This window comes from Drosophila navojoa, chromosome 2, assembly GCF_054131105.1.
Source record: "Drosophila navojoa isolate 15081-1374.11 chromosome 2, UAZ_NAV_1.0, whole genome shotgun sequence".
Lineage (NCBI taxonomy): Eukaryota > Metazoa > Arthropoda > Insecta > Diptera > Drosophilidae > Drosophila > Drosophila navojoa.
The window spans coordinates 11832453-11859486 of NC_142890.1; the positions used below are offsets into that span (position 1 = coordinate 11832453).

Sequence of the window (27034 nt, forward strand, 5' to 3'; positions counted from 1 at the left end):
CTCTCTCTCTCTCTCACTCTCACTCTCACTCTCACTCTTTCTCTGTCTAACACCCACTCTCTCGCTCGCTCAGCGCCGACTCTATGGCTCAGTTAATGTTATTTTATGATCTTTAAATATGCTTTGCATCTCCTTCTCTTTCTCCTTCTCCTTTTCCTTCTCCTTCTCCTTGTTCTACCTCTGCCTCTGCTGCTTTGCTCGACTTGTTGGCTTTGCCGTCGTCTGCCTGAACGTTGAGCCCTTGGCTCCATTCGGCCCATGTAGCCCCTTTGCCCCGTTCCATTTCATTCCATTTCATTCCGCTTTTGGCGCTCTTTTTGCCTTGGCATGTTCTACAACAAAGTAACAGCAACAACAAACAGCAGCAACAACAACAACAACACAAAGTTGGCGACGATTCCATAATGGAGCAATCTTCAGCTTCTGCTCGGCTGACTGGATGTGTGCGTGCGTATGTGTGTGTGTGTGTGTGTGAATATGTTTGTTGTCGATTTGTTTTATTTTCCATATTTTTTGCATATTCAAAATAACTTGCCACATATGACTGACGGCGCTGCACGTTTCCGTTTGTCAGCTGGTTTCGGTCTGGATGCGGCCAGGCGGCGGGACTGTTGGAGAACTGGGACTTTGGATGCTGTCACAGCTTGGGGTAAATTCCAGCGCCTTCGCGGAACGCACTTAGACGCAACAACAACAACAATTGTTTAACTGGAAGGCGTGCAAAATTAGACATATTTCTTCGTTGTTATTCACACTCTATGAACTAGGCCCCCTTGCCTGCCCGCGACCCCTGGCCCTCCTACACTGCTGTAAGCGACGTGTTTCCGTTTCGACGCGTTCGATTCACAGTCTTCGAATTCATTCACAGTTCTGTTTATTTTTGTATGAAGCGTGAAGTTTGGAGCTGAATGTTTTGCTGACCACGGAGATGTGCTGTTAGAGCCAAATAGCCATGCATTGCCTGGGTGGCCTCCTGCCATACATGTGAGTGTGCTCATACATACATATGTGTGGGTGCTGATAAGTCGAGTAACGGGAACTCTTTGTAGGCCTTGAGAATAGCAATGGATATGTTATCGCCAGGCAATAAACGAACTTGTTTACTCTACTATTTCTAACTGATTTCTGAGAAATTTCAGATATTGCAGAAATTCAATTGTTAAGAATAAATAGTTTAGATACTTTCTGAAGTTGAAAAAGTTGATGAAAGTTCGATTTACAAAAAATATATTTTATTTAAATGATTTTTAAAATTTTATAATATTTCTTGTTTATTGTCTATTTGTCTTCATATATCCCAGTCTATCTCTTTTAATTTAAGGGAATATCTATCTAGGGAATATCCATTTATTTTATGTTATGTTACTCCTAGAATGTTAATCTACAGTCTAACATATATCAGCAATTCTATCTTGTATATATGTTTAATGGCTATCATAATATCCAATTAACACTGTCTGGAAAGGTCGTGAGATCGTTTAGAGCCTAGCATATCAGTATATAACACCATATGACATGCATATCTGCAATCTCTCTCTCACAGAACTGAATACACAGCCATATATATATCTATTTGTGTATGTGTGCGTGTGTGGATATGTAACTGCATCGCACACGTCGCCAAGTACATACAGCCCATGTCCATCCATCTGTATCTTTAAGTACACTCGAAAGTCACGAAGCATTACAGATGCAAACAAGCTGAATGAACGCCGCAAAATACATAAATACAAAGTGCCCACAGTTTGTTTTCATTTAAATTGAAATTGAAGTCTTCGCACAGCCTCACAGAAACTCCAACACGGACTGGAGAGTCCGGCTTGGGCTTCGACTTCGACTTCGACTTCTACTTCGACTTCGACTTCAGCTCCACAAACCAACAAAGGCAGCCAGCAGGAGGAGGAGGAGGGTGAAGAGACTGAGCAGCAGGAGGAGCAGCAACAGCCAGAGAGCAGGCGCCCGCTGAGGGGCAGAAGACGCCAGTGCCAAGTCAAGACGCAGTCTCATTGCAAACACGAACTTCCCTCAGATCTCGATGAAGACGACGACAAAGTCGTCCCAGGCGATTTTCATTGTTTTGTTTCGCTGTAATTCTCGCGCTTTGAAAATTGCATTACAAACAAAGGCAGCAAAAATAATAACGAGACTTTCAGCATTCAGCATCCAACTTTGGATATACCCAGTAAAGTTCGTTATAATTTCTATAGGGGTATGTGCGCATCGACTAAGAGGCGGCCACTGATTGAATAAGTGATTCAATCACTAACTGACTGATTGAATGATAGTTGCTTTAATTGCTCACTAAAGCGCTGATTGATTAATACTCGAATACTGGACTGTGATGATTGACTGACTGACTGGCTAAGCGATTGATTTAAAAATTGAATGATTAAATAATTTGTTGATTGACTGAGCGATTGACCATAACTTACAAACTGGATAATTGAAAGCCTGGCCGATTGATTGGGTGGCTCGACTTACAGGCGAAAGGTCTAACTGATGAATGAAGAATTTACTTACAGATTGAAGCATTGATTTATTAATTGAAATATTGATTTATAAATGGCGGCTCGAGTCAGGGATTGTTAAAGGATTGACTTTTAAGCTTTAGCTTTAGTTTCACTGTTTAGCTAATTGAATAGCTAATTATGTGATTGACAGATTGATTGACAAACCCCCAAGATTTACTGATCAACTGATTAGTAGGCTTGTTGACTAATCAACTAACTGAAGCAAAACCTGATTGATTGATTGATTTATGGTTTGCTGGATATCTGTTAGACGGACTCTAGTGAAAGGTCTGAATGAATTCAATGGCTAGGTGATTGACTGGATGACAACTAATTGGATTACTAATTCTAAAGGATCGGATTGATTCGCAATGAAACATAAATGTATTACTCTACTCTAAATCTTCATTTTTCTCAGTTTAAAAACATATACCATACACGCATATAACATTACACACACACCCACACACACAACAACCAATACAGCCGGTTTCAGGCATCCATGCAAGTTCGTTCTTGTTTAGCGGCAAGCATGCAATGATTCTGAGCTGGACGCACAGCTGTGTGTGGGTCTGAGTAGCTGTGGATCGCATGATGCCAATCCATGGGCAAAGCAGCTCGCTTGCACACACTACGACACCCTCTCATTCACACTCTCTCAGTCGCCTGGGCTGTCGGTTAGTGAAGCAAAAAGCTTTTTGCTGTCCCAAGTCAAAGTGCGTTTCGCACCAATTCGCGCCGCTGCTCCAACTCTTGCTGCTGCTGCTGCTGCTGCTGTTGATGATGTCGTTCTCCAGCCGATAATCATGGCAATGATGAGCTCCGAATCGAGTCTCGGATGGCAGTAATGATGCTGCTGCCCCGCTTCGCTCATAATTATAATTACGCGCCCGGCACCCTCGGACCCAGGGGTCCATCTCGGCGGGACAGTCGACTCCAAGGCTTTGGCTCTGCTGTTGAAGCACTGGAATTTCGCATTGCAAATAACAAGCAATTGTCGTTGTCAATGTTCATTTCCGTTTACCCCGCCGCACGCCTCCGCTCCCCCCAACAGCTGCCACTTGCGTGTGTGTGTTAGGCTGGGCTCAGCTACTCTGAACTTCGAGTCACAGACTCCATTCATTTGGCATGCTTTTTGAGTGAGATTTTTTTATGGTTCAGCTCTTTTGCTCTGCAAAGTTATTTGCTAATGAGCGCTAATTGAGTTCGAAATGCGCCCAAACGGCCAAAATGCATGCAGTTGAGCTTATTCCGGCCAGAGTGCCATCGGCCCTCCAGGCCAGTACTCCCTGCTCCGTTATATCTTTCATTCTTGAAGAGAGTGCCGCACGCATTTCTCTAAATGAAATTTAACAAAAATGAGCCGCATTACAATGTACTTCACGGCTCAGCGGCAGCTGTCAGTCACTTGGCTCGAAATAAGTGACTGTTGATGGGTCCACCAACTCGAGCTCCCCAATTTCCCGAAACAGCAACAAAAAATGGAAACGAAAGAAGCAACCACAGGCGCTGACAAACCGCTGCAAGTAACAACAACAGTACACCCCCGCACATACATACATGCATCCTCTAAAAATAGACTAGAAAATGAATGCATCTTCTTCAGGATGACGAAGAACCACTTCCGGCTGTGGCGCGTGCTCAAAACACTTCCGAAAACAAATGCCCAAAAACTTGAAATCAAAATCAAACTAATTTTTCCCGTAATTACAGTCAACGACCGCTGCACACACTTGAAAAGGAAAAGGCAGCTATACAAATATACATGCACGTGAGACGTAGATGTGTAGAGCGCGATTCTCATAAATTATTAAACTTTAGAGACAACACTGACGTTTATAGCTCTACCCGAAAGTTGGCAAAATAGGTCAAGTTGCCGCAGTCGTTCGGTTTGCCGAGGGCCTAAGCCGCGCACCAACTAAATCACAAATGAAAATAAAAATGTCCAAAGTAAGTGTCCACAAAGGGGCACAACAAGATCTCGAGCCGCGGTCCACTACACACACACACACACACACACAAACCAAAGAAGCGGCTTAACCCGGGCTAAGGCTTATGATGATGCTGAGCTGAGCTGATTTCAAATGCAAATGATGCAAATGACGCAAATGATTGTGAAAGGGCTTCGCAGCTTTCTTCATGGCTATTTGATTGCATTGTCTGGGCTAATGGCGAGTGTCCTGCCCGGCCATTGCATCCTTTGTGCACGCTCATTAGCCGCATCTATGACCATGACCCGTTCGCGGACAGATGCGCAAAGATGCTCAGATCCTTGGGCGCTGCCAGCGCCTTTATCCAGCTTCCACGAGCAACCCCAGCCCGCGGCAAATGTTGCCAATCGAGTGCGGGACTCGTTGTGGTCCAGTTTCGTCCTAGCAGCATTCGAAAAGGGGCAGACGTCATGTAAATTAGACGTAACCCCGTTCTGCCCGTGTGGGACATCTCTCGTGGCCCAACCCCCTTGATCATTAGCGTTCCACGCTCGGCGTTCGCCGTTCGCCGTTGAAGAAAATTTCATGCGCTTTTTTAAGTGTTTTGTCCCGGAAATGCGGAAAAGTGGAAAAGCATTGAAAAGGAAAAGTGTCTTAAGCTGCTTTATGGGTATTACGCACGCATTTACATGCGCATGTCAAACGTTGGCCAGCCCAGAAAAAATACAGAGAGAGAAATATAATAATATTGAAACAGAAACAGGATCAAAGGTCGCTGCAGCTTTCAAAGCATCTAGGAAGTTGTCTCAACTTGATGTAAAAGGCGGGATGCTTCCATTGTGGTGTCTCAAAAAGGGGCTGGATTTTGGGCACAAAAAAAACACACACACACACTGATACAGGAAAACTATAAAACTGAAACAAATATAGATTGTTGGCTTAGCGGGGATAACGGTTTGACGGTTTTGTCAGAGCTTCAAACAATGACGAGCGTGTGAGCCACGGCAAATGAGAAATATTTACGATTTTTCCTCATCTTCTTCACTTTTTTTTTTGTGGCAGCTACTGCAAGTTTACGACAGCGAAAATTTAATTGAAAATTGCTGTGGAAAAGTTTTAACAGCTGCTCTCGTCGTTTTCTTTAAAAATATTGCGAGATGCTTTAGTGGGTATAGAGTTTCTAGTGCGAGTCTTATAGTGATGCATTCTTCTATAACAGAGTTTCTGTAGATAGCGTTCTTGGATTCCTCAAACCCAAAGGTTTCTTCAGCATCAGCTATGGATTGCTATGTATGAGCTTAATGGTTTCTATATATTCTATTCTATTATAACTCCACTAGCTCTACTACTACTACTACCAGCTAAAGCCTATTAGGGATACAGATCATGTAAAGTATATTTTTTTCTACAACAAATTTCCACTCTTCTTCAGCATATCTTCAATAAGAACTCCCTCACTCCCAATCAAGTTCAATATCAATTCCAAAACATAAGAGTATGGTATTTTTACACTGACCCCCAGCGTACGGCTACCACCATAAAAATTGTATATGCTTCATTCTGTTGAGCTAAGGAGCATGTCTTTAATGTATGTTTCTCATGCATAGCTGATGTATCAATTAGCCAAACCCTTGGCTACGCACACACACACACACACACACACACACACACACAGACACTCACAGCCAACTGCCCAAAAAACACAAAATGCTGTTGATGATCTCACAGGCAGCCCACTTTATGGTGCTGCTCCCTGCTTTGTTACGCCCGCCTCTGGCCGCCTAGCCCAGCACAATATGAGTCTACTCAAAGATCTTAATCACAAAACGCGCGCAGCACTCATGAAAACATTTTGAATACAGTTCTTTATACATACATATATCTGCATATAAATATATATGTATATGTATGTATAGTATGTTTGTACTTATGTAAGATGCTCCAGGCGCCTGGCACGCAGCGTCGCATAGCCTGCGAGCTAATTACACTAAATCATTAAAGAAAAACTCAACAAATTCAAATATATGTGTGTATATATATATTTAAGAGAAGTAATCTATTAAATGCTCCAGCATAAATTTCAATTTCAATTTATGACGCCTAGCGGACAGGCTGAAGAAATCATAGAGCATAGCTCGAAATGAGGCCACGCAAAGAGTACAACGAACCGCCCCAGAATGGAAATATAGTCTATAACGGTCTTTCAATACGAATTGCGCATTGAGCGAAGCTTACCCCCAGACTCTCTGATCAACTTGTCAAAGGGGGGAGCAGCAAAACTTTTGTGCCACACAGACAGACACACACACACACAGATATGCAACATATAAAGATCTATGTATATAAGCACTTGAGAAATCCGATAGCTCTATGAGCACTTCAGATCGCCGAGCTTGATGTTTTGGCATTCTAATTGTTTTGTTGCCCCAGCCTCCCTCGCTTTTATTTTTATTAGAGTCCCTCTCTGTCCCTCTCTCTATTGATTCCGTTTCTTCTTCTTTCTTTGTTAAGGGTAGGCAAAAACATTATTTACGAGCTGCTGTAAATGGGTTAGCGGCACGTAATATAGCGACAAGCATTTCCGATGATTAATCAGCGCTAGGCTTTGTCTATCTGAATTAGAGCTGCGCACTTTCCCATGAGAGCAAGTGCCGCAACTACATGTGTTTCTAATGACGTCTCAGGCAACTGAAGTGTCGGCACAGGTGGCCAAACTCCAGGAGTGGAGCACAAGGAAGAAAAACTACACACAGAGGAAATTTGGAAATTTGTTTCCTTTTTATGAAACACTTAAAGTGGTTTTAATTTGAGCAAATTTATAGTGCATATGTAGGTTTAAGCGGATGAAGTTCTTTGGAGGAGAATAGACTTGGTTGTCTATCTACCATAAATGAAAATTTTGAGTTAAGAGTCTCCAGTCTTAGACCACGAGTGCATAGACTTAAGACATTACTTACTTACTTAGTATACCCAGAGTTGATGTAGATAGTAATAATATATAATATGAATATAGAAGATAATAGCTAAGATATATGAAAAGTTTTGCACAGAGTTAAGCATCTATCTATTCTATATGAGCGAAAAATGGATAGGATATTATGCACACTTTCCTATGCTATCTCTCAACAATTTCACTATTAAAATAAAAGTTGCTAAGGAATTTTGTTTCATTCCATATCGCATCATTAGGGTTAATCGGCGAAGCTCAACTCTGGGTATGCAGACAAACCCATATATCACTCGATCTATTCGTGCAGCCAGACAGAGCGTCTTCTCAATGTAAACACTCTCTCTCTTTCTCATCAGTGCACTCAAACTAGTTTCTGTATGCAAATTTTAAGTGCTGCCAATCAGCTGGGCCGCGTTGAGCGCGTTAAGCATGCCTCATAAAGTATTCGAAAATATTCATTAATTTTTTGGTTTTCCCAAAGACGCATATTCAAATGAGATTTTTCCAGCTCGATTTTTCGCACTCTACGCCTCTATGTAGCGCCCGATAAGGGAATCTCGAGCATAATTATTATGCAGCTTTGTGCCAAGGCGTCAAGTAAAAAATGCACCCAGCCCAGCGCGGAAAAAAAAAAGAAAAATTGAAAAAAAAAAAAATCCGAGGGGTGACAGCGAGGGGCAGCAGGAGTGAAAAAAAAAAACACTGACGCCTTTTGCAACGGCGTGTGAAATCTTTGGGTTTACTTAGCTACTCAATGCACAGCGCCGGGCTGGCTCTAGATGGTGCTATTTCTGGCAAGGAGTACCAAGAAGATCATGTCAAGGCACAGGCACAGGCAGAGGCACTGGGCTCAGGGTGTCGCTGTCAAGGGGTGGTGCCTGCCTGCCTGCCTGGGTGAGTGACTGGCGGTGCCAGGTTGTGAGTGTGTATGGTTCTACATATACATGTGTGTGTGTGCTGCTCTAAGAGCAAACTCAATGCTCAACTCTTTGCTAGCTTTCATACATTCTTAAGGATTGCAGCCGCTTCGTTGCATTCGCAATTTGTAGTTTGGTTTGGGTTTGGTTTGGATGGGATTGAATTGGGTTGGGTTAGGTTTTTTTTTTTTGGGTATCATGCTCATGACGTTGCATACACAATAACAAAAAAAAAGCAGAAAAAACAACAACAAAACACACTGAAAAAACAAGCAAATAATGAAGCAAACTTATTTCATTCTTCATCTCTGCATTTCTTGACATTCATTGTAATTTTTTTATTTATTTATTCTTTCTTGGTGAAGATCTCTTGGGGTTGTTGGGCTGTAGACTCATTTTTTCAGTCTTTTGCGCTTTATTACAAAACACTTGAAATTTTCAACATGAATTTACCCTATTTTCTTATAATTTATAACATAATTTTGACTGCTTTTTTTTTGAATGGGACTATCAATGGCAATGCCTAGAGCTAGACTTTCTTTACAGGAGAAATGACAGACAAGAAAAAAAAACAACAAGAGGCAAAAAGTGTTTTGTTCGCAATGGGATAAAAATTAGCTTAACAAAATGCTTTATTTGGATGGCAAAAGCGTGTTATACAGCAAGAAGTCTTCTTCGGCAGGAAATGAGAACATTTTTTTGTAATTTATTTGAATTTGAATGCGTTTGTAAAATGCCTGAGGAAATTTAGAGGAGTTGAGAAAAAAAAAAACAGCTTATAACACTCAATTTAAGACATTTTTTTGGCTTTAAATAAATTTTAGGTCTAATGCGTAGTAAAAATAAATTGCTGGGCTTATTTAAAAAAAAAACGGTTTCATATATAAGAATTTTGTAAAAAATAAATGGCATATATTAAATATATATAATCATAAATATTTTATCAAATTCTTACATTTCTTGAATTTTTTTAGATTTCTATTAGCTTAGCAAAATAGAAAGTAATACGTCTTTTGGTTCCTGGGTTCCAATAGGTATACTATAAGTATAAGAAAATGTATTAAAAAGAGAAAAATTATAAAAATTAATTATGAAATTAAATTATTACTGAGATTAATTTCTTTAAATAGTCAATAGGGGTCATTTATTTTCTTTCATTAATATATTTTATTTAATAAATATTTTTTGCCTAAATTTTGTAGTCCTACTTTTCATAGTAACACAGTTAAAATATGCACACATTGTAGCCAAGACAGTCTTGAATTTTCATTATAATTTAAATATATATGTAAATCTAACTTACGGTACATACAGACATTCTGAACACTCTTTAACTGAACCTCGATATGAATTCTTAGAAAATGTCACTCTACTTGCATATTTAGTGATTGAGACAATAGGGTCTTATGTATGCTCAATCCCACGTCAAGCCCTCGAACAACCCCAAACACACACTCATTAAAAATCGTATTCAAAGCAAAACAAGCGCCTTAAATTCAAATTGTAAATTGCGAGGCAGACAAATCGCCAAATGAAATTAAAGGAAACGCAATAAATTATTTGCCAAGCTATGCGAAAAACCCTGCAAAGTTCGAGAAATGCATATGAAAATTGTCTGCGCCTCACAACAAGAAGAAAGTACAGAAAAAGAAAAGTAGCTAATGAAGGCAAATTCCTAGCGAAGGGTGCGCCAATCGATGGGAAATCGATGCGAAAAATGCACCCCAATCGAAGATCTTCAAAGAGCTCGCTGTGGGCTCACCTAATCTTAGGCAAAGGCTGAGGCTGAGACGCAGACTGAGGTTGAGTTATGGCGGGTTTGGCATTACGTGAAAGGTATGCGAAATGAGACCGACTCTTGTTGCTGTTGTTGGCAGGAGCTACTGCAGCAGCAGCAGCAGCAGCAGCATCTAGCAAATTGCAAAATTTGTGACGCATTTCGGAACCCCTTGCAAGGATCACAGCCTGGGAAATGGGACGCGACATTAACCGACCGTAATGCATGTTCAATAAATATTTGGTAATTAAATAAATAGCTAGCTGAGCTAGAGAAACTGTAGCAGCAGCTGTGCAGCTTTTTGGGCGCATGCGCGTCCTTATCAAGAGGGAGAGTGTTACAATTTCACTTTTTTCGTGGGATTCCGAAGGGTTCCGGTTCTGGGCATGGGAGCGTTCCTATGCGAAGCGCACTGATAGAAACCCAAATTAGAGCAGGGGTTTCGTCTACAAGTTTGAGCGATCGTGTGACGAATTCTGAAGTGAATTATAGGCTAGGCACGAGGGTGATACTCTTAGTAAGTATTGTAGGTACGATATAGGGCAGGTGACTCAACATAGGAGGGTAATTTTAAGATCCCCAATCAAAATCACTATTTCCCATCACTATTTATTACATATTTTCGTATCTTATCTGAAATATATGTAAATGGGCTGTATTTTATGAAGGAAACTTTCTGTAATTCGTTTACCTCCTAGGCTATTTAGTTTTATACGGAAATTTCTTGAAATACAAGCAAGGCATTTGGCAGTCTTCACATGGTTATAGAACCTTTTAAGAACTTTTTAACAACAAATTTTAAAAATTGTTCAATACAAATGTAGAAAGTTAGCCAAATCATAACTGAACGGATTTTTGTAGTCAATGGTACAATCTCTTCTTAGCAGATTGCATTTACCTTTTTTTCAACATTATCATATTCTCTTCCAAAACTTTCGCTATAGTTTACCTCTCAGACTTTAGCCATGTACTAGTTTATAATCTATAAACTATATACGAACTTGCACTCGCATTCAAATGGATTTCACATGTGAATCAACTCCAACTCCATCTCTTTTTTTTTTCTGCGCACTGCACACAAAGATGGAGTGCCACGCCCATTTTGACATTCGCTGGCATCTCCTGTGACTTTTTCCAATTTTTGCACAATTACCCAACAATCGATGCTTTCTCCGCAAATCAATTGCGAAAAAACACAAACACAAACCCCATGACACATTGCACAGCAGCACAGTGGCAAGGCGAACCTGAAGGAAACCCTACCTTACCGTAGAGCCCTACCTTACGCTACCTTAATCAACCTTGTGCCACACCCTGAGTGCCAGACAAAAGGGTAGAGGAATAAAGTCTGGCCAAGACTAGGGTATGTCAAATGCCAAAGACGTTTGCTACAAATCTCTTCCTCCAGGCACATACACACACACACACACATGCAGAAATGCATGAATAAGTACATTTGGAACCGGCTATAGGAAGTAAGAAAAAAAAGCGAAGGAAAATGCGAAAGGGGGGTAAAGCCAAAGATTTAATTGCATTTTTTAGCGCGCGCGCTCATTGCGAAATTTCAGCTGTGCCTCAGCTGTGGCAGCTCGACTCCTGGGCATTGATAGGAGGGTCGATAGGGTTTAAGATCCTTGAATGGACCGCATCGATCGATCGATTTGCAACTGCGCCGCAACAGTTAGCAACGCTTCGCTGCCTCAATCGACCTCAGTCAGGACTTGAGATCCGAGCCGCATTGTCATGTTAATGTTGCGAAATGTGAATTTGATTGCCTCCTGCCGTAGATCAATAAGTTCACTAATGAGCTAAAGGGTTATTCCAAACGAGCACCGAGCGATCTATCGAGTTTTCGCAAAGCCCATTTGCATTTTCCATCACAGTTTTCACCATTCAGCCTGCATTTTCCGTTTCGTTGGCGCTGAATGCCGCGTGTGCCATGAATTTTAGATGCTACTCAAAAGTTTCGGGAGCAACCCGTTGTGAAAGCTGCCCCTGCTCTCTCTCTACTCTACTTTCCATTCCATTCACCATTCACATTCAAATTGGCCCACGTTGAGCGCTAAAAGGACCTTAAGGCGTTTTAAGTTGCTTACTTGGTAGCAGTTAATTGGTTTGAAGTTTTACGCTGATTTGCATTTCCCATTCGAATTGTGTCTGGCGAAAGTTCCTAATAGGCTCTGACAAGCGACCGAAGTTTTTGATTAGGCAAGTTCTTTGTTTGCCCCGCCATGGTGTTGCAATGTTAGCGGGCGGCCTTTCTCTAGCTTATTAGGGGCTGCACATAAAGTCATTTATGTAAAGTTAATAAATCTATTAACCTGCAGGGCTTCTATTGTCACAATCATAGCAAGTACAATAGAGCATGGAACTGGGGTATATAAAGCGATTATCCGACTAGAAACTGAAATTTTACTTTGCACTCTTCAAGTTGTTTCTATACAAGCAGGTATTTCTCTATTATAAGTTCCTGCTTATTATAAACTCTATAGATCTATTTTATAGATCTCTCTATATTATAAATCTATTACAAATCAGACTAGAAACTGAAATTTGACATTTGGCTTTTCAAGATCTTTCTCTATCGGCAGATCTACCTATGCTTATTATAGATCTCTCTATAAAATGTCTCTCCCTATTTGATAGTTCTCTCTCAATTATAGGTCTTGGAATCTACCCAAGAAGTCTCATTCAATTTCTTTCAAATTAAACATAACTGAGACTTTCTATTTAGGTTCCTCCCAATGTCAGCCGTCTTATAGGTGATCTCAGACCTCTCCTCATAGCAACTGCCACTTAGACAACTAAACTAAAAACTAATATAGAATAAAAGTAGTGGACTACAAGGTATACATAGATTCGCGCCTGGACCTTAATTGATCTACCATTCAGCCGCGTGCCGTCTGCTCCAAAGACAAATTATCTGGACAATGTCCTGTCCATGTCCTGGCAGCTTGCGAAACCCCACGAGCACAATGCCAAAATAATTAGCAGCTATTGATGGTCGAACGGCATCGGACGGGGCGTGACATGTCAAAATATGTGCACAAAAACGCCCACGGCAAATGGAAATCTTCGTCTAGGAAACTAAGACAAGAGAATAGGAAACGAAAGGAACTGAGAGGAATGGTAAAGTCAACCCAATCAAGGGGAAAGTCAACCCCAAGTGCGGCAGCACTCTATGTTAGATTATCAATGACAGAGCAGCCGGCGCTGCTTGCAGCTTCATAATTTTCGGGCAGCAACAATTTGCAGCAGACGAAATGCAGCAGCTGCCGCTGCTTGCAACAGAGCCTCGTCTTGAGACATGCAGCGCTGAGGTTGCTGCCCCCAAGGAAACGCGCCCGAAGTCCTGAAATTTATTGATAGCGTCTTGTGTGTGTGTGTGTGAGTGTCTGTGTGTGAGGCGATATACATGTATGTGTGCACTTTTTTGCATAAACACACACACACATACACACCTTGAGCAATTCTTGCAGTTTTTTGATTGCTTTTCACTTTTCTAGATGCTCAACTTTAGTTGTTGTGTTTTTTTTTTTTTTTTCGTTTTCTGAGATTTTTGCATTTGCGCGCATTTCTACACTTAAAAGCACCACCGGCTGCGGCTGCTGCTGCGACTGCTTCGGCACTCGTACTGCTCCTGGCACCACCTTCCTGAGCACGTCATCGTCACCCCAATTTTAGTTGCTACCCAGAGCCGAAACTTCTCATTATACTCCCTGTTTTTGTGTGCGTTTGTTCTCGCTTTGCCTGCTTTCTTGCTTCTCGTCCTTGCCTCCGGTTTTGTTTCCTTGTGCATCAATTGCCGCATAGCTCGCGCCAAGAAAACGCATATGCCACCTCGATCGCCCATAAGTAATCCTGCCTCCTTGGCACACACACACACATACAGACGCACACACACACAGTTGCATGCAATCGCATTTGAAATGAAGCAAAAATTTAATGAAACGTGGCAAGGAGCAGGAAAAACTCTCCAAGTCTGAGCCGAGCCGCCGTCTGAGCAGCTGCTGGGCTGACTGGATGGCTGGGCTGGGCTGACTGGCTGGCTGCCCAGGAGGGTTCAAGTTTTGACTACATATATATACATATATATATGCTTGAGCGATCGTACATGTACTAGTGTTAGGCAGCAGCACCACCAACAGCACCACCCGATCGAGCAACTAATGCCACCGCATGGCTGCCACACCAAAAACACCAACAACAACATGCAACATGGAGTGCATTATTCATAGGGGGTTTCTTTCAGACGGCAAGACGTCTATATAAATAAACGGAAGAACTGTCATGACAATGACCCCAATGTTATTAATACGGCTGTTGAGAGTTCCGTTAGAAGGGGAGGTGCGTGTGTGTGTGTGTCTGTCTGCATGCACATGTATAGAAAAATGTCACATTATCATATCCAATGCATATAGTATATGGGACACATAGATATCTTACTACTGTCTTAGGTTAGGCACATGATAAAAAAGTTAAGCAACATTAATAGGGAAAGCAAGCAGTTCGTTGAACTGAAATGGCATGTGCCACAAATGGTGTAATTCCTAGAAATCGGCAAAGGGGTAGATGTATGAGTTTATATAGGTATTATCTAGAATTATTAAAGACTTTACTTGATAAATAAATTTTAAGTTTTTAAGCTAGTCGAAATTTCGATAGAGAATCAACTAGGAGCGAATACGATTGGAAATAAGAAGCTTACTCTACTTATAGAGGAGTGTTTGAACTTTCCAATGAGGATATATGATATAAGCTTAGAAAGAAGACCTCTCAAAATTAATTCAAATTCAAGAATTCAGCTAAAAGTCTATTATAAAATTCTATAATCCCTTAATTTCTGAGTACAAAAACAAACCTTTAATGACCCTCAGCTTGATTTTATAAGATTGTATGTAACAGTATGTATTTACCATGCATACATATTCATGTCATATTCATATATTTTGAACCACGTTGCTTTACATAATTTTGTTTCTCGAAAAAACAACTCTGAAAACCAACTGCCGGTTGACCATCAATATTTATAGATATCTAGAGTTGAAGTTTCATTTACATACGAAATGCAAGCAAAGTTATGAGCCTCAGCATTTTCACCTTGTGGCAATTAACTGTTTATGAAATGGAGCTAAATATCAATTGGAATAAAAGTCCATTTTTGAGTTCAATCAAGAAGTGGGGAGAGTGTGTAGGGAATGCCGGCAAATGGGGAGCTCATTGGCAACCCCTAAGTTGAGCTCGGTTAATTAGCCAACACTACCGACTGCACTTAGTATTGGTAAGCAAAACAAAACACATTGGGGCAACCCTTTAGAGCTGCTCCCTAAGCACTTACCAAATTTGTTAGTCAGCGATAAACAGTCGAGAGCTGTTCGAGTCTTACAAATGTGTCACATTAAGACGGCACAAAATATGGGACAGATGGTTTGGCTATGCTGCACATACATACATACTTACATGTATATATATGTATTTTCTTTTTGGCTTGTGCCAAGCGAGAAATAGTTGAAGGTGTCGAGAGTCAGAGAGACGGCAACGGTGGCGGGCAACGGCAAGCGCCGGCTGCTTAGAGCCCAGACCTAGCCTAAAGAGAAGCCCATTATTATTATTTGCTGTTACAATTTTTCGTATTCCTTAAAGACGAACCCCGCGCGCGCTTTGGCACGAGCTACATAGAGCCACGTATGATCAGCTGTGTGGCAAGCCAAGGGGGATGAAATGCATACACTTACATATGCATGTGTGTGTGTGTGTGTGTGTGTGTGTGTAAACCAGGTGGCAGTGGCGGCGGCAACGGCAACCCCTAAGACACGGCGTCGGCGCAACGTCTTGAGCATTGGCATTGGAAATTGTGCAAAATCGATTACAATGATTGCGCAGGACAACGACCAGGACAGCGACAACGGAAGAAGGAAGAAGAAAAGGGAGTCGCTGCAGCGTTGTAAGTGCCACAATGGCTATGCGCCGGAAGAATAATGGCATTAAAACATTGAGCAGCAGCATTGAGCAGCAGCAGCAGCAGCAGCAGCATTGTCAGCGCATTGCAAGATGCAGCTACGGGGCCCGGTGTGGCTCCGATTTGGTCCTGTTTTGCCACGCATTGTTGATTTCTTGATGTAGTTTTTGCACACATTGCGCAATGATTGCTGCAGCGACAGCAGCGACAGCGGCAGCAGCTCTTGGACATTTAATGTCCAGTAATTTATGAAGATTTTCAGCAAAGGACCCGTGCCGAGCCCGGTGTGTGCCACAAAGATGTTTGACTGGGCTTGCGGTCGGGCCGCTTGCCGTGCTATTGCACAAATTTGACTATTGTCGTCATCGGCTGCTCTATTTCTGCTCAGCTGCGCATCGAGTTTGTTTTGGGCATTGAGCTTTTGTGCAGCTGCCAGGCGGGCGGCCCGCTGCTTATGATTTATGTCAGCCATGTAATCAAGGACTTGTGCCTTGATTAAGCTAACGGGTCATTGACTGTACGCGGCTGAGCAGGCAGCTGCACGCATGTCTGTCTGCTCGAGCAGCAGTAAAAGCAGCCGCAGCAGCATCATCACCCCAATAGAGGGTATCATCAGCACGAAATGAAAATGAAAATCAAATTCAACACCAGCATGAGCCAACACCTGCCTGTTACAACTTTACAGGGGCCCGTGCCACATCCTGGGGGTTGAACCACCCCAAAAGTATAATGGTGCACCACCAGCCCGATACTCAGCTACCACCAACAGGCCAGACCAAACAAGTCGCACTCATCTAGGCGAGTGGGTGAGTGCGACTAGCGGTTGCCCTGTAAAAAGCTGCAGAAAGCTTGCTCCGAGAGACTCAGGCTGAAGGCATAATCTAAGCCTTGAAGGAGATTGTAGGGCCACTACTTTAAGAGAAATCTGAGCTATATCGAATAGAGATATAATATATGTAACTATAATTGTACTTTAAAGAGTCAGACATCATAGACAGTTATATATAAATATGCCCAAGTAAACTTTTTCTTTACAGAGTAAAACGTTTCCCTGTTTATACCCATGCCTATAATACCCCCCCTCAATCACTGCCAAATACTACAGGGTATCAAGCAGAAACGACAACACCAGCAGCAGCACCACCCTCTCTGGCGGCTGTCCTTGCAGCCGTTAGATTCACACAGGCGCTTATGTCCTGCTAGCCAGGACTATGCTGGTTGCGCACTGTACTCGCCTGCTAGCTAAGCTGAGGGCGCATACACCACCATCGCCGCACCACCAGCAGCGGCAGCAACAACAACACAAGGATCATCAAGCTGGCTGGCAATTAAACCATTTGCGGAAATGGCGTCCACTTGTTTTCATTAGCGATAGAGGGGCGCTGCCATGAGCCACCCTTGTACGAGTGCGCAGGATCTAAGCGCACGTGCGCATGCGCCACACTTTCGCGTATTTCTGATTGTAAAAGGATCTGCCAACACACACACACACACACACACAGCAAACACTCACTCACACACACACTGTCACACCCTCTACCAACGCTGGTTTGATATCCTGATGCCGGCATAACAATGCCAATGTTAATGCAAATACAATCGCATCCTTTCAATTTGAAAGGTCCTTTTGTAGCGCTGTGTATTAACAATTTTTGGATAAATATTTCAAATGCATCCGATGCGGGCGCCGTGTAGTAGGCACGTTTTCCTAACACGCTCACCCTGCCCCATTGTGTGGCAGAGCTGCCGAGAAGTGTATCCGGCACACGTGCCAAATGAATGCGACCAGGACGAGTGCTACATATTTGGGGCGTTAGGTGGATTTGCATATGACTGAGGCGGCTATTAAATAGCAGACGTTGCGTTTCTTTGAGTTATTATATGATATTGGAAGAAGATTACGTCTTTATACAGTATATATCGTATATTTAAATAGAAAAGTCTTCCAGGGTATGATTAATAATATGTTTCTTTGCTCAGATAAGCATAATTTGTAGAAAGTCCTTCATCATATTTTCTCTTAATAAATCTAAATTTATCAATTATTTTTAGTTTCGTTCCCACATTTTTACAAAATTACCTTTTTACTACAAAATAAAATCTTGATATTCTTAGTTAAGATCAATTCGATAGAGTAGAACAAAAGATAGAAAACAATCAACACCTTCTGTACGTTAGAGCTGAAATTCTTAGAAACTGAATGTGTTGACATGAGTATTTAACTCCTAGGGAGCAACTCATGCTCCTAGGACATCCTAGGCTCGAAGGAAGAAACCTAAAAAAAAATATAAAAATAAATCTCATTTAATTTAATAAAAATTAATATTCATATTTCCTTTCTACAAAAGTAAAAGTCAATAGATTGTTTATTTTATAAATTAAGATTGGCTTAAACTACGAAGGAGAGTTACTATATAATAGATATTTAACAAATATGATCATGCATATGTAAAAGGAATCATTTTAGCAAGGCATACCCTCAACACAATTCTTGTCTAAGACTAGATGCAACTACCCACATATGCCACACACACTTTTGTAGCTTAACAAAGTATGCAAACTTAAGTAAACAATAAATTTTTTAAAAGCAATAAAAATAAATGAAATGGCATGCAAAATGAAGTTATTTTTAGAGAAATTCAAACCTGTGCAGTGAGTGAATTATGAGCCAGAGCCATTCGCTGTCAAGACAGTGGACTGATGCTCAGCAAGCGAACAGTAGGAATGGCCACATACATATGCACATAAACGTATATACACCTATATATGTATATACGTAGGTGTGATCAAGAGAAGCAAAAAAAGAAGAAGGGAAAAGAAGGCCAGGCGAGCAACACCTTACACGATGCACAGAACAGGTTGCAGCCAAAACAGTCGAACAATAGGTAGATCAGCTCACGTATTCATAATTGTTGTTGTTGTTGTTGTTGTTGTTGTTGTTGTTGTTGTTGTTGTTGTTGCCGTTTGGTTTCTAACATTTTGGAAATCTGCGCAATCTGCTTTGGTATGCACGGGGCTATGGCCTGTCAATATGGCTCGCCTCGCAGCCGATTCTCCAAGCCTCCTGATGATGAGGATGTGTGTGCCCGTGTAGATCGTGGCGATGACTAGGAAATATTGCCTTTCCTAAGAAGGATTTGTGTCAGCAAACGTGACTCGAAACATCAAGTGGTATATTGTAGGTGTATGCATGTGTGTGTGTGTCTGTGTGTGTGTGTGTGATTATCGATCCTTTTGTATGCACGCCTGCCTATTGTTTGAATAGTTAATTATGGGTTGGATCAGTGTACACTCCTTTGAGCCAAGCCAGTGGAGGCCATCAAATTTCTACAACTTTTTCCTCTCTGATTGTTTGGCACTTTGTTTTAGGCATTTTTACCGGTAATTTGGGAATTAGTTTTAAAGATTTTTCGTATTTCCTATCGCCACAACGCCCACAATACACACGCTGCCGGGGCGTGCCAGCGTTGACAACTGCTGACAATGACTTCATTTGTTCATGTGCCAAAAAATAAGTATATATATATATAAAGAAGAGAAGAGAATGAAATTCTCATGTATATAAATTTTTGCAGATTAATATTACACACATATGGCCAGCGTTGAGTACCAGATGATGGATCGGCATATTGAGTTGTACTTGTTCTTCTGTCTGAAATCCAACTACTCATACGAACATATATGTATATGCATAGTATGTATCTGTATCTGTATCTGACATGTGCCTTTGTCTGAGCCACAATGTGTTGAATGTGCAATTGCAAGCCATTTAGCAGTGGGCAGAAGAACAGCAGCAAAAGCAAAATTGCTAGATATTCTAGTTAAGATATTGTTAATCTCTTAATGAGTTCGTAGTAGGCATACGTTAGCCTGGCATATGATTATAAAGATGTTCGAAATATGAAAAAAAAGGAACTGGAAAGAATAAACCGAGTAAATTGCTTTACTTGAGGTCGGTACTCAATATTTTTCGAAATTTCAAACTCGTCTTCGAATTACAAAAATTTTTTGTAATAGATCAATTTAGATTTATCAAAATTATGAAAGACTTAAACAGATAATCATTATGAAATTCTGAAAATAGTTTAATTTAATATTCAATAGAATAATATATTTTTTTAATATTATTATAATATAATATTAAATATTAAAATTTGCAATAATCTAGAATAAATCGTATATTAAATGCAAATTATATATGTTTATATAAGTATTAAATAAATAAAAGTAAATACAAAAATTAATCTTAAAAGAGATTATTTTCTTAAATTAAATAAAACATAAATCTTATAAGATGACCTCTTAACTTTCTCCTAACTTCCCATCCTTTAGCTGGTCTTATGACTTTCTCCCTGCCTGCCAATTGAAACCAAGTGAAAGCATTAGGGATTGACATGGACCATTTGTGATCGGTGAATTGTCACAGGATAGACAGAGAGCGAGCAAAGTTCCATCCCACGGTACGGAATGCACCCATGTCACATAAATAAAATTTGTATATGCGATTAAATTTGAAATTCAATCGTAATGCATTTCGAGCACAAGGCGAACTGTGCAGTCGGTTGTCAGTCAGTCTGTCAGTTGGCCACACGAGATGTCCTACGATCATCCTTTCAACCCTCCCAAAAAAAACCGAAAACTAAATCTCAAGACATAAAGAAGAAGAAGGAGAAGGAGATGAGGAACGGGCACAGCTTGAACTGTGATAGACAAAATCTTGTCATAACTTTGATGTTGTTAGTAAAACAATGCAATTGCTCTGCCCGACTGGGCCCCTCGCTCAAGGTAAGCGACCCATCCCGCCTGGGAATGGGAATGGGTATAGCAATGGGAATGGGAATAGGACTGGGATGGGTATAGGACAAATGGAAAAATTTGCTTACCTTGCCGAGGGGTGCAAAACTTGGCAGCTGGGCGATCGTTGGGATTATGCAACATCAGCCACATCGATGCCATCTAATGTGCTGTGTAATTCACTTAGACATTGAGAAATTGCTGGACCAGGCGCCTCAAACAGTAAAGCCCCCTCTCCAGTCTGTGGTTGCGCTCGGACAACTGATTTGACTGATTTCAGTGATTAAACTGCGTTGTTCTCAAGTCCGAGTTCTAAGAAGCAAACTGCGCGTTGGCAAAGATGCGCGTAAGATGAATAATTACGAAGGCCCCAAGTTGATCGTGATAGACCCACAAATACCCTCTACAGCTAGCTAAGGATGTAACTTGAGTGCTTGCCCAAAAAGTCTCTCAATTTCTCTACACAGACTTACTTTAATACTTCTCTGAAAGGAGCAGAAATAGACCAGAGATCAACTTAGCATCTAATTAATAATAAATAAGGTCTTTGCCTCTATTTTATGAATAACTTCAATATACCCTTGTTTACTCCATATAGGCCAATCCAGGGTATACTCAAGATTAGGATCAACGCGAAACAAATCATCTCCAGAGATGCATGAATGAAATGCCCCGCCACGGACAGAGAGACAAACATACACATATACATATATAGCCATGCCCATTGTTATCCCGGATCTGGTCAGGCGGATAGCTCAAGTCTAACAAAAGGGTTGCGTCCCAAATGTGTTGAAAGGCTGCGCGAATGTAACACGATAAGATCGGCACATCAATCCAAAAGAAATGCTATCCTTAAGAATGTTAATCAATTAATTACATGCTGTGTACACAGTGTCTCACAGCGTTAGGGCCAGAGAAAGGATTCCGCGGCGCTAGGGTTGAGCCCTCTGATTAATTTCCACATATCCCGAAGCTATAGATTGGCTACATGCCCATATATGTATATAAATAAATATATTTAGAGCCATTGTGGTTGTCCAAGATGTTAGCATAGATCCCTTAGGGCGCGAATCTATTGAGGCTCTACTAAAAATTAACTGACCAATGGTCAGTTCGTGGGTCAGTCGCGTGGCTGTTATTAATCTAAACATAAACATTGACCACTGGCCGAGGGTATCAAAGCGCGAAGGGGTTTGAATCGGAGAAAACCCATCAAGGATATCATATTAGCGTGACAGAAGTCATTGATCATGACGGCGACCCAAACAAATCGGACTATGGACTATCATTAAGCTAATTGTTAATATATTTGCATATGAGTTCGAGTTAAATTTTTGATAATAAAATATATAAATTTGATATAATTTATTATAATAATATATATAATTTTGATAAGATTTATGCAAATTTCATCAAATATATATAAATAGTATATAAAAATATATTATAATATAATTTATTATAGTAAAATAATTTTGATATGATTTATGCAAAAAAAAAAATTGTTCAATTCTTAAGAATAATTGCTTGAATCTGATACTTTTAATGTTTTTTTGCGAATGATTCTTACGCTTCAGGATTATAGATAGAGCAGTTGAACACAAAATATAGTCCAAAGATCAACAAATCTGCCTTATAAGTATTAAATATCTTTGATTCCATATGCGATAAAATCTTAAACAGTTTTTCAAACCACAAATTTTAGTCATTAATATCTTCAACATTAATATTTCCGACAGTATATTATTCCCTTTATTAAGACTGAGCTCTATATTTATCACATATTTATTATTATTATTTATCATTCATATATAAGGATTCACAAAGATATTTTAAGCAGAACAGAGCCTTGATCCAAATAAGTAAAAAGTCTTTAGCCACAGCCTGAAACACTTGAGAAGACAAGTCAAATAAAATGAAATAAAATAAAGGCAAACAACATAAATATATATGAATCGCATGCTGTGTGGGAACCAAAATGCGGCGCAACATGTGACAATGAAGATTTCGCACTGCCTGCTCGAGATCGAAACAGAAACCGAAATGCTTATAATGCCAAGAGATTGTTTCAATGTCGGCACTTGTTGCGACCCAAATTGTTGGCAAAAATAAGAGCATAGAAAGAACTAAAACTGAGAAATGCTGAGACAAAAGCTGAAACACCAGCGCAATGAGTGCCGGCCACAGGGCGAATTGTCCTGTGAGAATGGCGAACCACTTGAGCCAGGCAGACAAAGGCTGAGCAAGCTGCTACTATTCTAATGATTTAGAAAATTGCAAGCAAAACATCAGCTAATTGTTGATCGATTTCAATTGCAAACTAACCAAGCAGTGGGGGGTGTTTGGGTGCCTGGGAAACTCAAGTGGAATGCGCAGCGGGCAGCCAAATCTGGCAGACAGATGAGCCAACTGCCAGGCTGCCAAATCGAGAGCAGTCTTATCAAGACAGTGCCGGGGCCTGTGCCTGGGCCTGTGCCTTTGCCTTTGCCTAGTCAATGCCCCACTAACCTCGACAAATGTGTCATTTATGCCCCCACATATCATAATTGGAATCGAAATGCGCGCCAAATTCGCGCGCCATGCATAAAATGAATAACTGTCAAAACAATCAAGAGTCTAACTGAAACATGAATACTCTAAAATATATAAATTTATTTCAAGTAATACGATAATCATCAGATTCTAAAATATCTGTTTTTCTCATAACTTCATAATTCGAAAAATTTTATTATATTATTATATTATATTATAATATTTTTATTCTGAGTGCAATCCTAAGCACAATTGATTGGGTTATCTAAAGAAAATATACAATAGAGACTAGACTAGAATAAAATGAATATAGAAAAACTCCAAAAATTTTAACCGTAAGCTCTTCAACAATTAGAAACAAGCCTTATCATAGTTATTCAGTGTATTCCAAGAAAAATACCAACTTTAGCTTTCTCAATTTCAGACTAGATGTATACATATATATTTTATACCTAACTGATATGCATCATTCAGAGCGTAACAAATTCGTAGACTAAATAAAAACAACCTTAACAAGGGTATTGGGAATATAAAAAATATCTAATCGTGTCAAGAACATTGTTCGCTCATTAAATAGCAACAACAACCACAACAACAACCTACTTCCCCACTGGTATAATGTACATTCCCGCACCGCCTTCGCCGACTCCGCCGCCCCCTTTCTCAAGTTGTTGTTGCCTATTTGCCCACATATACAATACCAACTTTTGTTGTGCTGCTGAGCCGAGCAATGTTGATTAGTACTTCCTGAGGCAGCCTCATATCATTCTACACACACGCTCCAATACATGCGTAAAGTTCCTATATATAGACCCTCTCTTATATACATATATACATACGAATGTATATGTGTGTATGTACATATGCATGTATATGTACTATGACTATTTGCCAAGAGCTGTGCAAACAATCCGAGAAATATTGCTGCGGGGAAGCTTCAGCACTGCGGCTTATCAGTGTTGACCGTTAGAAGTTATCATAACAATATGCCATTCCCTAGTTTTGCATGCACTGAACCGTTCCAGCTTGTTGCGGGCGTTGCACAATGCATAGGCCTATGAAATTTCAGGTGTTGCTAAAGGAAATTGATAAAGAGCAAAAATAGAAAGTGCTGGTTGGGTAATAAAAAGTTTAACTAAATTTAAAAGTGTCATATGTTTATTAGAATAGTGAATAGTAAGTGTAATATGGGAAATTGAAGAAATATATATCTGTGAGTATCAAAATATGTAAACAGCGTTTAAAACCACAAAGAAAACCGTTATTTCTTGTTGTTCATTAAATACATTGTGCCCCATTATCAATGACAAATTAATTGCTTCAATTTAAACCGAAATTCAACAATTCATAAATAAAATCCTTTCAAATCTATGGAAATCGTTGTCACCTCCCACAATGAATGTGCAGGGCTTGTCGCGTGACGTGACAGACGATCTGTGGATGCAGAGTAAGTTCATATATGTATGTATGTACACATAGAAACTTACATACATACGTATGTAGACATATGTTTGTATACGAATTGATTGCCTTGGGCTGCCAGGCGGGCGGCTCTTCGACAGCAGCAGCACATTTAAACTCTGAACCCGGCAATTGATTGCCGCAGTGAAAGCTTCATTTGGAGAATGTGAATGTGAATGTGAATGTGGTGAATGTATCGTGAATGATCCGTGTGAGTGTGTGTGTGTGTGTGAGTGTGCGTGTTCGTGAATGAATGCGTTCTCTAACATCGAAATGAATTGCTTATTTTGACATTTATTAAAGCTTTAAATAAAATTTATGCAGAGAATCAATTAGTGTGTGCAAGAAACTGGAGCTGCGGACACCAGTGGAGATACGGGTGGGAAGCAGGAGAATTGTGACTGTGGGATCTGGCGGTGGCCGCCAATGGGTAAGAGGACATAAGACTGTAAACGACGGGCGACGGACGGTGGACGGTGGACGGTGGACAGACAGAAGGAACACGCACAGCAGAAAGTCAAGTAACGAAAAATATTTCTCACAATCAGCTTGTAGACAAGGCGCAAAAAGGAACAAGGAACGAATACAGTGCGAGGCGGCGAAGGAAACATAAAATAGCAACAACAAAGCGCGGCAAAGAGGCAAAAAGACAAACGTCGAGTAGCAAGAAAAACAACAACAGCAACAGCAACGACTCTACTGCACATAATCAGAGGAGCGACAAAGACTGCAAGAAATCACAGCAGCGACTGCAGCAGAGCTCAAAGATAAACAGGCTCGCAGACGGCTACACAAATACACATGTATTTACAGCACATAAATACGCATACATATTCCCGCACAGATTGCGCCGCTCTCTGAAGCAGAGTTGCCATTATAGCTGGCATTCGACTACTTCTAGCATTTTGAAGAATGCAATTTGAAAGCTTTTAACTAAATTTGTGAAAGTATTAATTAGGATATCCATATAGAATTTTTAATTAATTTCTTTTAAACACTATCCCCACGAACCAATATATTCTCGATAAAAAGCTAGTATTATATTTTGTTATATTTACATACGTATGTATGTATATTTTTTATTAATTTTAAGCTGCGTCCCCGCAACGTCGGCAAATAAGTTGTACTCTAAAAGCTATTAACTGAAATTATTTAGCCATTTGTGCCTTTTAAACGGCAACTCTACCCATCAGACGAGTCCTGCACACACACATACACTGGCACAGGCCTCTCACATTGACACATATACAGCGGCAACGATTTTGGCGCAAAAATCAAAACGCGTTTCCTCTTTGTGCACCTATTCCGAGCGCTCATGCGCTCTTCACCTACTTCTTTCGTCGATCTGCCTGGCCAATGCACATCGGCGACTGCAAGAAATCTCTGCTCCCCCCCTGCTACGTCTTACGTTGGCACACACACACGCACGCTCTGAGCACACAACACACAGAGCTGCTGCTGTTGTTGTTGTTGGGCTCGTGTTAAGGAATTTTGCGCGCGCGTTGTGCTCGTTCCCCGTGCCTCTCCTTCTGCTCGTGTCACACACATACCACAGAACAGCAGGACTAATTCTCTACTCTGTTATGTGCATGTCCTTCGGGCTACGCACGATCAGCTGATTGAACATATGTACAGACAGAGCCCCGAAAGGAACAGGATTGTGTATGGGAATTGAAACGGGACCGAGGGTCATTCCCCGCGCACCTATCCTTTTCTAACTGTTTGTCCTGCGCACGTGTGTACGTGTATGTGTGTGTATGTGCCCACAGACGAACATTCTTTCTGATCAGCATTTTTCTATGTTACGCTGCTTCTTATGTACATTCTCAGATTTCCCCTACTTTTTGGGACTCCCATGGCCTCGCTTCACTCGAAATTCTCTGCAAAGTTCAAATACCTTCAATGCCAAAAGCCTGTCAACACCTTTGTCAATCTCCAATTCAAATTTGCAATAGCTTTTTGGATGCCAATGTGGAGCTCAATCACAACATACAGTAAAATCTCTGTTAAACGTAAACATTGGTATAATTGGGCCTGCAAATAACATATATGTAATTATACATAATTATCCGTTGTTAATTAATATCTGAATAAAATATAATTCAAACATTATAATTTTCATATTTTTTTATTTCTCTTCTTCTTTTATGATACCTTCCCAAACTTAAGTATCCGCGCAAAAGAGTTCTTACCGTACATACTC

General features: G+C 40.6%; 1 long non-coding RNA gene across 2 annotated transcripts in view; it reads right to left on the minus strand.

The window, feature by feature from the left end:
• LOC115564078 (uncharacterized) overlaps window positions 1-27034 on the minus strand; it is a 113734-nt gene that overhangs the window by 84649 nt on the left and 2051 nt on the right. Inside the window, exon 2 of one of the 2 annotated variants that reach the window (XR_016196464.1) lies at window positions 26729-26865. This is a non-coding gene — a long non-coding RNA (uncharacterized LOC115564078). Of the gene's footprint in view, window positions 1-25922; window positions 26866-27034 lie in introns of those variants that run through there. The other variant, XR_016196465.1, reaches the window with a different exon arrangement.